This window comes from Belonocnema kinseyi, chromosome 6 (assembly GCF_010883055.1).
Source record: "Belonocnema kinseyi isolate 2016_QV_RU_SX_M_011 chromosome 6, B_treatae_v1, whole genome shotgun sequence".
Classification (NCBI taxonomy): Eukaryota; Metazoa; Arthropoda; class Insecta; order Hymenoptera; family Cynipidae; genus Belonocnema; species Belonocnema kinseyi.
Window position 1 is genome coordinate 116,631,384 of NC_046662.1, and position 10,651 is coordinate 116,642,034.

General features: G+C 35.6%; 1 protein-coding gene across 12 annotated transcripts in view; it reads left to right on the plus strand.

The window, feature by feature from the left end:
• LOC117174093 (histone deacetylase 6) overlaps positions 1–10,651 on the plus strand; it is a 788,923-nt gene that overhangs the window by 80,648 nt on the left and 697,624 nt on the right. Inside the window, exon 1 of one of the 12 annotated variants that reach the window (XM_033362807.1) lies at positions 3,872–3,894. The exons of the other annotated variants lie outside the window; for them this stretch is intronic. The gene's annotated coding sequence lies outside the window, so the exon portion shown is untranslated. Of the gene's footprint in view, positions 1–3,871; positions 3,895–10,651 lie in introns of those variants that run through there. 12 annotated transcript variants of the gene reach the window in all.

The following is a 10,651-nucleotide window of genomic DNA, read 5'->3' on the forward strand; positions in this document are numbered from 1 at the left end:
TTTGGATCGCGTTTCGGGTACTTTGAATAACCCTATCCTTAGATTCTCCCCTCGTTTTTTGTTATAACGAAGGTGTCCAACATGTGTCGCACATTTCACCGTACGCGGAGGTAACTTTTCAGTAATAGAGTTATCTAGAATGTTTGGTTTAAAAATTTTGAATAATTTACATGTTGTTGAAACTACGGTCAACAACGTACAGTCTAAATGACTGATGGACGCTTTTGCTTGACGTAATTCCGCATCCTTTTATTTTATTGACAATTTTACGTTTGATACAGATTTTATTTGTTCTGGAATGCTTGCATTTTTATTTTCTTTGCTATTTCTTTCGTATAATAGTTCTGAAATTGTAGGGTAATTTGGTTCATTTTCATTCTGGTTTTTAATTGAATTTAATTTTTGATCGAATTCCGCTTCACTGTCTAGTACAAAATCCTCGGTTGCTTTTATATTTAGTTTTTGTTTTAAGCCTGCTCGTTTACAGTCAGTTATCTGATCGTGCATGACTTTTGAATCGTTATACTATAGATGAATGGAATTGGCTTTAAAGGGTTCGAATGGGTAACCATACAATAATGCCAAAATAAAATTTTTACATTTTCTTGTCGGAGGTATCCTCTTCCTAGAATTCCATCTGTAGCTAAAGGAAAATATAGAGAGACAATTTTAAAATCTACCAACGATTTTTCTATAGGTAGTTTAAGTATGCCTATAGTGGAAAATCTATTCTGAGTCAATTCCGTTATGTCTATAGATTCATTTTCATTTACAAATAGTTTTTCATTTGACGAATTTAGTTTGATAATAATAGTATTGGATCATGTATCGATCAAAAAGGAATCTTTTTTCTTATTGAAACTAGGGGATGAACATTCTACGGCTGAAAATGCTAGATTGGATTTTGCATGGGTGATTGTACATGTTTCATTAAGATTTTTGCATTCGCCTGACGGTCTTCTTCCGTCTCGCCCGTCGCTACGTCCATACGGCGAGCGGAGTTGTAGTTTAAAGTATCGTCGTTTGAAAGAAACTGAGGGTTGATCTAATCATGATGAAAATACGGATTTGGATATCCTGTACTTTGCAACGGAGCAGTTGGAAAATATGGATACGGATTGTACGGCATGTACGGATATTGATAAGGCGAAAAGTAATTACTTGCAAAATTAGGATAACTCGAACCTCCAAGTGAGAAAAGGTGTTTTCTTTTTCCTGAGGGCTACGGTTTTTTATCCCAATATTTACCTGAGTCACGAGTTGTTGTAATACGAGCACCAGGGCTAGAAATGCGATCCCGTGACTCTGAATAATTATGCCGATAATGTCTTGAACTATGATAATAATTGGTTGGGTTTTAAGGGCTTATTGTTATCTCGCCTCATACTCGAACTCGACTTTTAAGGCTGCGTCCATACTCTCGGAATTATGTGCTTCTACTAACCCTGAAATACTATCAGGCAGGCCTTGTTTAAAGGCTTCGAGGGCACAGTCATTTAATGGGGGTAATAGTTGTCCGACATTTGAATATTTGTCTTCAAGGGCCGCTTGGGCTCCTGATTTTAGAAGAGTTATCCGATCAAAAAATGCACTTAAGTTTTCTTCACAATTCATACTGATGCTTGAAATTTCGTGTAAACACCACGCATAAGATTTACGGGGTGCTAAACGCTGTTTCAAGTACGTTATTAAATTATTTATGGATGTAACATTTTTTCCATGAATGGAATCTCTTGCCGCACCTTTTCATCGTGCTAGAACAGCCTTAAGATATTGTCTTTCACAATTTGCTGCCAAGGATGATTCCCCATTTATAATATCTTGAATAAAGTCTCTTACGGGCATGTTTTTTCCAACATAACTGGGGATATTTACAACCACTTCTTGAACGGCAAAACACTGCCATGGATGTCATCATGGCCTCACTACGTGTACGGTTGACATTGTCGCCGAACTGAGTTTCATTTGTATTATTAGGCATTTTGCTTTTGTTATTTATTGTTGCTTTTAATAAGAGGAAAATGAAAAATTAGAAGGATAAAAAGATGAATTATCTGTAGCTGGTTTTAAGTGTTAACTAAGGTCTCAAAATGGTTTAAACTTGCATAAGGACTGCTCAGTTATCAAGAGAGGATTCGAGTTAATGAATTAATTTTGTTAATCATACTATCTTGGCCATAGATCACATAATATTTTGAAGGTTGAATAATTAAATTGTCAAATCCAAACCTTTTGATAGGGGTTTTAAATTTTGGAAAGATAAGAATGTTTAAATATCGCGAAAATTCGCGAAGGTTTTTGAATATAATATGAATTGTCGTTCTTTTAAACCCTTCACTTACAAAAAGTAAAAGCAGGGTTAATGCGGGGTATCTATATTATAATTTTTATCTTATAATTACACTGGAGTTAACATTTTTTGAGAAACATAGATTTAAGCATTCAAAATTTGTTTTTTTGTTTTGATGTAGCTATTTGAATTTTATAATCACATCTGCCTAAATGAAATAAAGATTGATGTTGTTCAAGTGGATTTCCTGACTATAATTACGCTTGATCACTGACTCACAGTTGCGTTCAGTGTAAGCAGAAAAAGCGGCAAAGGTTAGACTGCATCAACTAATACATGACATAGCCACGAACGTTAGAATAATTTCAACTATGTGTTCTTGAGGGGTTATTTTGATAGAAATTCTTTATTTGCTTTTGTGACCGGTATAGGCACTGTATTAGTTACTATCATGTATTACTGCACCTTTATTAACCATGGTTTGATTAAATGCATTGCTGAAATATAAGTAAACGGTCTGATCGAGAACATGTACCTATCTTTTTGCAACCGACTGCCTTCGTTGAGTTAGAGAGAGACAATAAAGATTAGGCACACTTGATACATTAAATAACGAATGTAAAGGTTTTAATTGTATCTATTAATTGAAACTTTTAATTTTAAATTTCCTTTTCGTTAAAATTGATTGAATTTAGAAACATTAATTCCTTTGTAGGATTTTCCTTCACGAGTGATCAATTCGTGAAAGAGAGATTCTTACAATAGAGTTAAATTGTTTTCCTACTGAAATGAGATTGTGAATAGTTTCGAAGAAATTTTTTATTTAAAACCGAAAATATAATTTTTGAGGTTTTAGGAAAACATTGAATTTAAATTTAGATTAAATATACTGAAGTGAAACGAAAAAGGGACAATCCCACCGCTGACACCAAATCAGCTGTTATGTCCCGAGCAAAAGGCGAGGGTAGTTTATTTATGGAATAGTTAAGGGAGGTTAAAGGGCTGATTTAGTCAGTGTGGTAAAGCCTCACTATTATTTAAAGTGGGATCGTTGTCACTTTACAATCCTACGGGGAATGCGTGTTACTTTAAACTCAAAAATACGACAGTTTTTACAAGTTACAGGTGTATTTATTAGAGTATAAGAACATAAAATTAGCTTACAGTGGAATAATTATAAAAACCTACTCTACTTTTCAGTCTTGAAAGGGCAAGAGAAGATTTGTAGTGTCGATGATATCCCCGATGATTTGTAGAATAGCGACGGAATTCTACCGGGTGTTTTTAGTTGATGCACACGAAATATTTGGAAATCAACGTATACGACGATCGAAAACCGAAGGGGCTTAGTTTTACTTTTAACGCTTCGTACTATTTCACGATGGAAAAAAACAAGTATGCGACTTTACACAATGCGGTTTTTCGTTCAGGAATATTTCACAATTGTCAGATTGATCGCGACTTTTTCCAAGCGGTTCGTGCAATTGAATTTATATTTACAGTATGACTGCCACAAAATAAAGACTACTACCAGGGGTGAGTCTGAGGTTTATATAGGAATAAGCCTCTTCTAAAGTCAAGTATAATCCACAAAACTCGACGAGGTACGTAAGATTGAGAAAATTCGACGAAGCACGTACTGACAAAATCTCTTTACTATTTTTGCTCTCGTTATTTATATTTCCAACATATTCTATAATTTTAATTTTTATTGCCTATCCTTTTTTTAGCTGTATTGATTTCCTTATTATTCGTTTGTAATTTCGTTACTCTTCACTTCCTCTTTTCTAGACAATATCTTAGTTCTAATTTCTATAGGCTGATACATCAATTACTTATTTTAACTATATTACTACTTTTCAGTTTTAATTTTGATCGTTTAGTAGTCTTAAATGGTATACAATTTGATTACCCTTCATTATGTGGATGTAATATATAACATTTTTAATAGGATAACGGACATATTTCTAAATTACCGATTATTTGAATTAGTCGGTATACTTATGGTAATGCACGCGTAATTAGCTCGCGCTTACTATTTTATCGACCGTTGGATATTTATCATCGGTCGTAGTTTACTACTCGTGGCTTACCATACAATTGATTACCTACTGCTTTCAAGTCGATGTTTTTATCATCTCAGTTTTTCGATGCGGTTTAAAATTCATTTCTAAATTTTAAGGATTTAACAGCAACCTGAGAACAAGGAGCGAGCCAAGGACGACCGCCTTCTGCTTGGCACCTCCAAGAGCGCCGATGATAAGGACGATTAGTTTAACAGAATATTCCGGGTACAATCGTCGCAACTCCCTTATAAGGTCTCTAAACATCTCTTTCTTTTTATTCTACTTGGCTATGATGTTTTTATCAGCTGGTGCCAGAAATTCGATAACGAGCATGTGTCGCTTCTCGAAGTCAAGAAGAACCATGTCAGGCTTTGAGTGCGCAAAAGAAACAATCATCGAGAATATAAAGTTCCATTATATGCGGAACTTCTCATTTTTTACAATTGACTCCGTTTCCCTAGGAGCATTTAGAGGAGCGATATTAAGGTTAATGACGTAAGAGTAACAGAGACGGTTAAAGTACTCCTACTGCCGCATCAGGGCTTTGGATGTAGTTCGTTCCCGCAGGAGTTAGACAACTAGATAGTATGTGTGCTTAATGCTCGGGGTTTGCATAGCATGCCCTGCAGCTATTATCGGGAATGTCTGGGCTCAAAATGTGGCGACGGTATGTTAAGGTGGAAATGACACCGTCTTGACATCCCAAAATGAAACCCTCCGTGCCAGACTTCAATCCGGGTGATTTAAGGAAAGCAAAAGTTATCTCACACGAAATTGACTGATCCTCCACATTTCTGTGGTAGATGCCGTGCATCCTATTATCGAGAAGTGGTTCACGGAAGTTTTTCTCTTGTGGTTTCTTAATCCCGGTTTTCTGGGGTGAATCCTCGAGATAAATAAGATTTGATGCATTTTGCTCACCCCTAATACTTTTTCATGCTTCCTGACCATTTTAAGAAGAGCGACTCTTTTATTTGCGACTCTATGTGCTGTACCCTGAATGATCCTGTTGTGAAGATATTCAAAATTTAAGATTCCGCGACCACCTTGACGGCGTCAGATGTAGATTCGCGGAACAGATAAATTAAGATGCATGCTTTTGTTCATGTGCATAACCTTTCGTGTCCCGATATCAAAGGATCTGAGCTCATTTTTCACCCATTGTACCACTCCAAATTCTAAATTCTGCTCCTTTCTTAGAGTTAATTGTGCTTGTAGGACAATTTTTTTCATACGATGTAGTCAGAGCTTTTCGCAGAAAATCCGCAGCGTGCTCTTGCTACCCTAATTCTCAGCCGATCCGAGCATAGAGTCAAATCGAGAAGGTCACTCCTGTTTTTAATCTGGAATGTAGGAGTATCACCTCGATTCAGAATCTCCATGTCAGCGCCCACTATGCATTCGATTAAATCTTTTCTTTTGTCATTGATATTCGTGCTCACCCACACCGCATGGTGAGAGTTCGCATCACAACCCAAACGCAGAGGAATCCTATTCTCCTGGTAGTGCTGAATTTGAATCTTCACTTCTCTAGGAGGCGGGGATTCATCTGCATCGCCATAGAAATAAGCTGAGGCAATCACAACCTCTATTCTTTACCGCTTCCACATCTCAGCCTTACCTTAATAACAGTGACATGAGTCTGGCTAGAATCGCCGAAGCCCCTTTGCTGTGGTGCAAATTAATCTGCATCATGGAGATTGCCGTCTCAGCGATGAAACGACTAAACCGGGCATCCCCGGACGCTTCTGGTCCTCCTGAGGAGCCTTGTTGGGTCACCCTGAAGGTAACTCTACCTGCCTTCGCACAGGTTCGGTTGCCCAGAGGCGCAAGAGCTCTGATTGCGGATTCAGGAAGTCCGACTACCAGAATCCAGTCACTCTCCTTCTGCCTGGATCCCTGCCCGTCGGAGTATACTTTCGACGAATCCGTCCTTAGAGTCGGGTTCTGGAAGCTTAGGCGCCCCAGAACGGTCGTCGAATTCTCGGGTTTCCGTGAATCAGAACGGTCGCTTTGCGGTACTTTTGCAGATATTCCGTCCCCCTGAGCTCTAGGTTTAGGCCCTCCTTGAGCGTAAAAGTAGGAGTCCTCTCTGACAACCAGTCGATAATGCCAACATAAGAAATAAGAGATCAAAAATCCATTAAAAAGTATTCCTCAGGATGAAAAAATTAGTTGAAGCTAATACTGCTCTCCCTGATTTGCTCTTTGAATATGTTGATCTCTGGAAACTGAACTGTATAGTTTACGAAAAGGCGGTATGACTCGCGAGCGTATTGCATAGCTTTAGTTTAAAATTGAAACGGCTAGACGGCATGCATTCGATGTTCAGTGCGTGATTAGCTACATAACATCAAATAATAAGTTCACTCCAAAAGTTAAAGCACTTTCTTAAAACTTACGGAAAACAAATCACACGCCAAACTAGTGTAAATTGATGACCATCAAGCAGCACTGGACGCAAAAAGTAATAGCTCTTTCAATAGCCCAAGCGCGCTTTGTGAAATCAGTGAAGTGGATTCGAGAAAATTCCACTTTTTCTACTCACCCTTCTCGTCTTTTCAACAAAACGTCATATGCCGTTCAAAATCCGTCTAGTCAAGAAGAGATTAAATATTTCTGGGAACAATTATATGGAGATACTCATAAGCTAGATGAAGACGCTTCAGATATCTCACTGATTCGTATTTTTTGCCAGAGGCAACTGTTGAAAGTTATCGCTGAAACTAAAAACTTTTTAAAGCCAGAGCCAGATAAAATCAACACCTTTTGTTGGAAGAAGTTCACTTGTAGACACCAACATCTAGCTCGTATATTTACTACTTTCTTAAACGGAGAGCAACCCATCCCGCAGTGGTTACTGAACGCACGGTACTGAACTATTGAACCAGATATAGTGCAACAGTTCAACAACGCGGATGCAAGAGAGGACTGGCTGATTGCAGGGAGAACCTCCTAATAGACAGGTGTATTACCCAGGATTCCATCAGGTATCGACGCAATCTGTCCATGGCTTGGATTGACTACCGAAAGGCATGTGATAACACGAAGCATGAGCTATTTATTAAGCTCCTTGAGTGCCTGGAGGGACATCCAAAACTAGTTAGAAGTATGAAAGAGCTTACGCTCTTGTGACGGACAAGATTTGTCATAATATCTGACAAAAGACATGTGATTGAAAAAAAGTATCGCAAAATTCTAAGAAAAATGTGGGCTTCGGAATTATCTGGGAAAAATAAGATCCGGGCGACCAATATTTTGGCCGTTTTTACACTGCTTCACACGTTTAGTGCAGTAAACTATAACTTCGATGACTTGAAGCAACTTAACTGAAGCATACGTAAGATAAAAGCAATCCGTCGAAGTCATCATCCTAGATCTTCTGTACCTCGTATATACCTCCCTCGAGACAAAGGGGGTAGATGTTTGCTGAGCTTAGGGTGAACGAAGAACGTTTCTGACTACAGCCTGCTCAGTTATAAAAAGCAGAGATTCTCTAATGCGACTCGTACACCAACGTCAAGTCGTCCACGTTGTAGCGTTTCTCTACCGAGCCGCCGATAGGGCAGCTGATGAGCCTGGTTTGCCATTTGATTTCAGCGAAACTACACATGGCCTAGCATCACTAACAACTTTAATGCTTAGAAGTCGTGTGCAGGATGCAGAACATTTGCTTCTGCTAAAGGAACATGCTGACAAGCCCCTTCATGGTAAATTCCCTAGTTTACCGTGAGTGCATTATGAATGTGTTGATCTAATGCCCGTCTCTCCATACGCCATACATGTTAAGAAAAACTCGCACGTGAGTTATGCTGATCCCACTGCAGGTGAGTCTACCGTCCTAGGGGTGATCACTCTCATACCACCCTAGGTCTAAGTATGAGAGCTTTCCGACTTCAAGGCAGCAGAATTTTGTACTACAGACTGATAGCCATGCGCAAAGAATAACTAACAAGTTCAATGTACCATACGCTGAATAAAAACAATTTATGTCAAGAACAATTTTCAGTGTTTTAATTTTTTTTTGGTTATGAATGGAATGCGACCTCGCCGAGTCAAATGTTCTTTAAATATGAACTCAGCGACCCTGAAAATATTTAACTGTTATCCTGCATGGGTGTTATCATGAATCCATGAATTGTCGAATTTTCAATTGGAGTGAAGTTAGAATTATTTTAAGTTAAAAACAGTCATTGTTTATAATATTATCTTTGCTGAATTGGTAGAATGTTGCGTTTTTTTCTGCAATTTTCAACTATTTGTATATTTTTCATTAGGCGTGATTTATTAATTAAGTAGATTTAAACAAATTATTGTTGTCTATAACTATCTTCATACATAGCAATGCCTGATAGTTACGGTTTTTCGTCAATGTTTTATTTCTGTCCCTTTTTCATTTAGTAAGGTGATAATTTATGAAATCTAAAACAAAAGTTGTTTAAAACTGTAATACTGTTTAAAATAGAGCTGCCAGATCGTGAATGAAATTAACCTCCACCATACCTACCGTTTGAGAGCCGCAAAACAGAAGGTGAATGATTGCCACTGTGAGTTCGTGTGTAACCCGAAAATACACGATTCGACTTCGATTTTCTGCTGTACGATGATTGCCAATCTGAAAACTTCGGAAGACTTCGGTGGTCTTCTCCTTATATCTCGATCCCCATTTGAAAGAAATGAAAGAAATGGGCGAATTTAATTTTTCGCGTGATTCTTCATTTCATGCATGAGTCGATTTTGAGTTTATGTTTTTTAGGTGTATATAGTATGAATATTATTACTATTATGCATATTATTAATATTAATTTTATAGTTATAAAATATAACATTAGTTTTAATTAATAGTTGACTAACTTTTAATAGAAGTAGTTAAACTTTCAACTAAAACAATTAGTTTTTTGCAACAACAAAAATTGAATAAAAATTTTAAGCAAAACCAAAAAAAAAAATTCTACAAAATAGTTAAATTGTCGGAAAACAGATTTTTTCGAACTAAATTTATAAATCATCAACCAACAAAGAACTAAATTTTTAACAAAGCAGTTCCACTTCCAACCAGAAAAATTGAAAAAAAGTAGTTAAAATTCTTTGAAATTGCTTTAAATAATTGAAAATAATGGAAAATTCCTTGAAATGTTTTAAAACATCGTAAAATATTTAAAATCCTTTATATACTCTTGAAGTTTTGTAAAGCTCTTGAAAATTCCTTGCAATCATAGAAATATCTATTTTGAATCCTTTAAAATCTCATACTAAATTATTGAAATCAATTGAAAATTCCATGGAATCTAGTAAAATATCCTAAGATGTATCAAATCCTTTAAAATCGCATATTAAATTACTGTAATCAATTGAAAATTCTTTGGGACCTTTTAAAATACTCTCAACAATTTCGAAACCTTCAAAATCTTTTGAAAAATCTTGGCATCTTTTAAAGATTCTTACTGTAGTTTGGAGTTTTTTGAAACAACCTTGCTATAATTATTAAAAGTTCTTTGAAATTCCTTTAATTTATGAAAATAAATTAAAAATTCAGTGAAATCTTTTTAAACATGCTCAAATATTTAAAATCCTTTCAAATATTTTGAAATCTCTTTAAAATTCCTGGAAAAGTTAAAAATACCCCAAAATATTTCGAATCCTTTAAAATCACATATTAAATTACTGTAATCAATTGAAAATGCTTTGGAACATTTTTAAATGCTCTCAAGTATTTCGAAACCTTCAAAATCTTTTCAAACACCTAGACACCTTTTAAAGATGTCTGAAGTGCTTTGGAATTTTTTTAAATAACTCTCCTAAAATTGTTGATATTTTTTGAAATTCCTTGAAATCATAAAAATAAATTGAAAATTACTTGATATCTTTTAAAATATCCCCAAATATTTAAAATCCCTAAAAATCTTTTGAAATCTCTTGAAATTTTGTAAAGCTTCAAATTGAAATTTAAAAAAGAGAAAAGTTTCAAAAAGTTAAATATTGAAAGGTTTGTAGATCAGAGTTTTGAAAATGGAATCAATAAAAATTCGAAGCTTTTGAAATTTTATTTTAATAAATTTTCAACTATTCAATAAGAACAATTTTCAACTCGATGGGATTTAAGACTTCAAATTTAGAATTACAATCTTGGAAGTTTATTTATAGAAAATTAATTTCAGACTGAAATTTATGAAACAGAAAAATGTTAAAACATTAGAAATTTAACTGTTTGTAGATTAGTTAAACTATTAAATTTAAGTGTTAATGGAAATTACTAGAGTTAAAGTTTCACTATATCTAAGACGATCTTTGTATA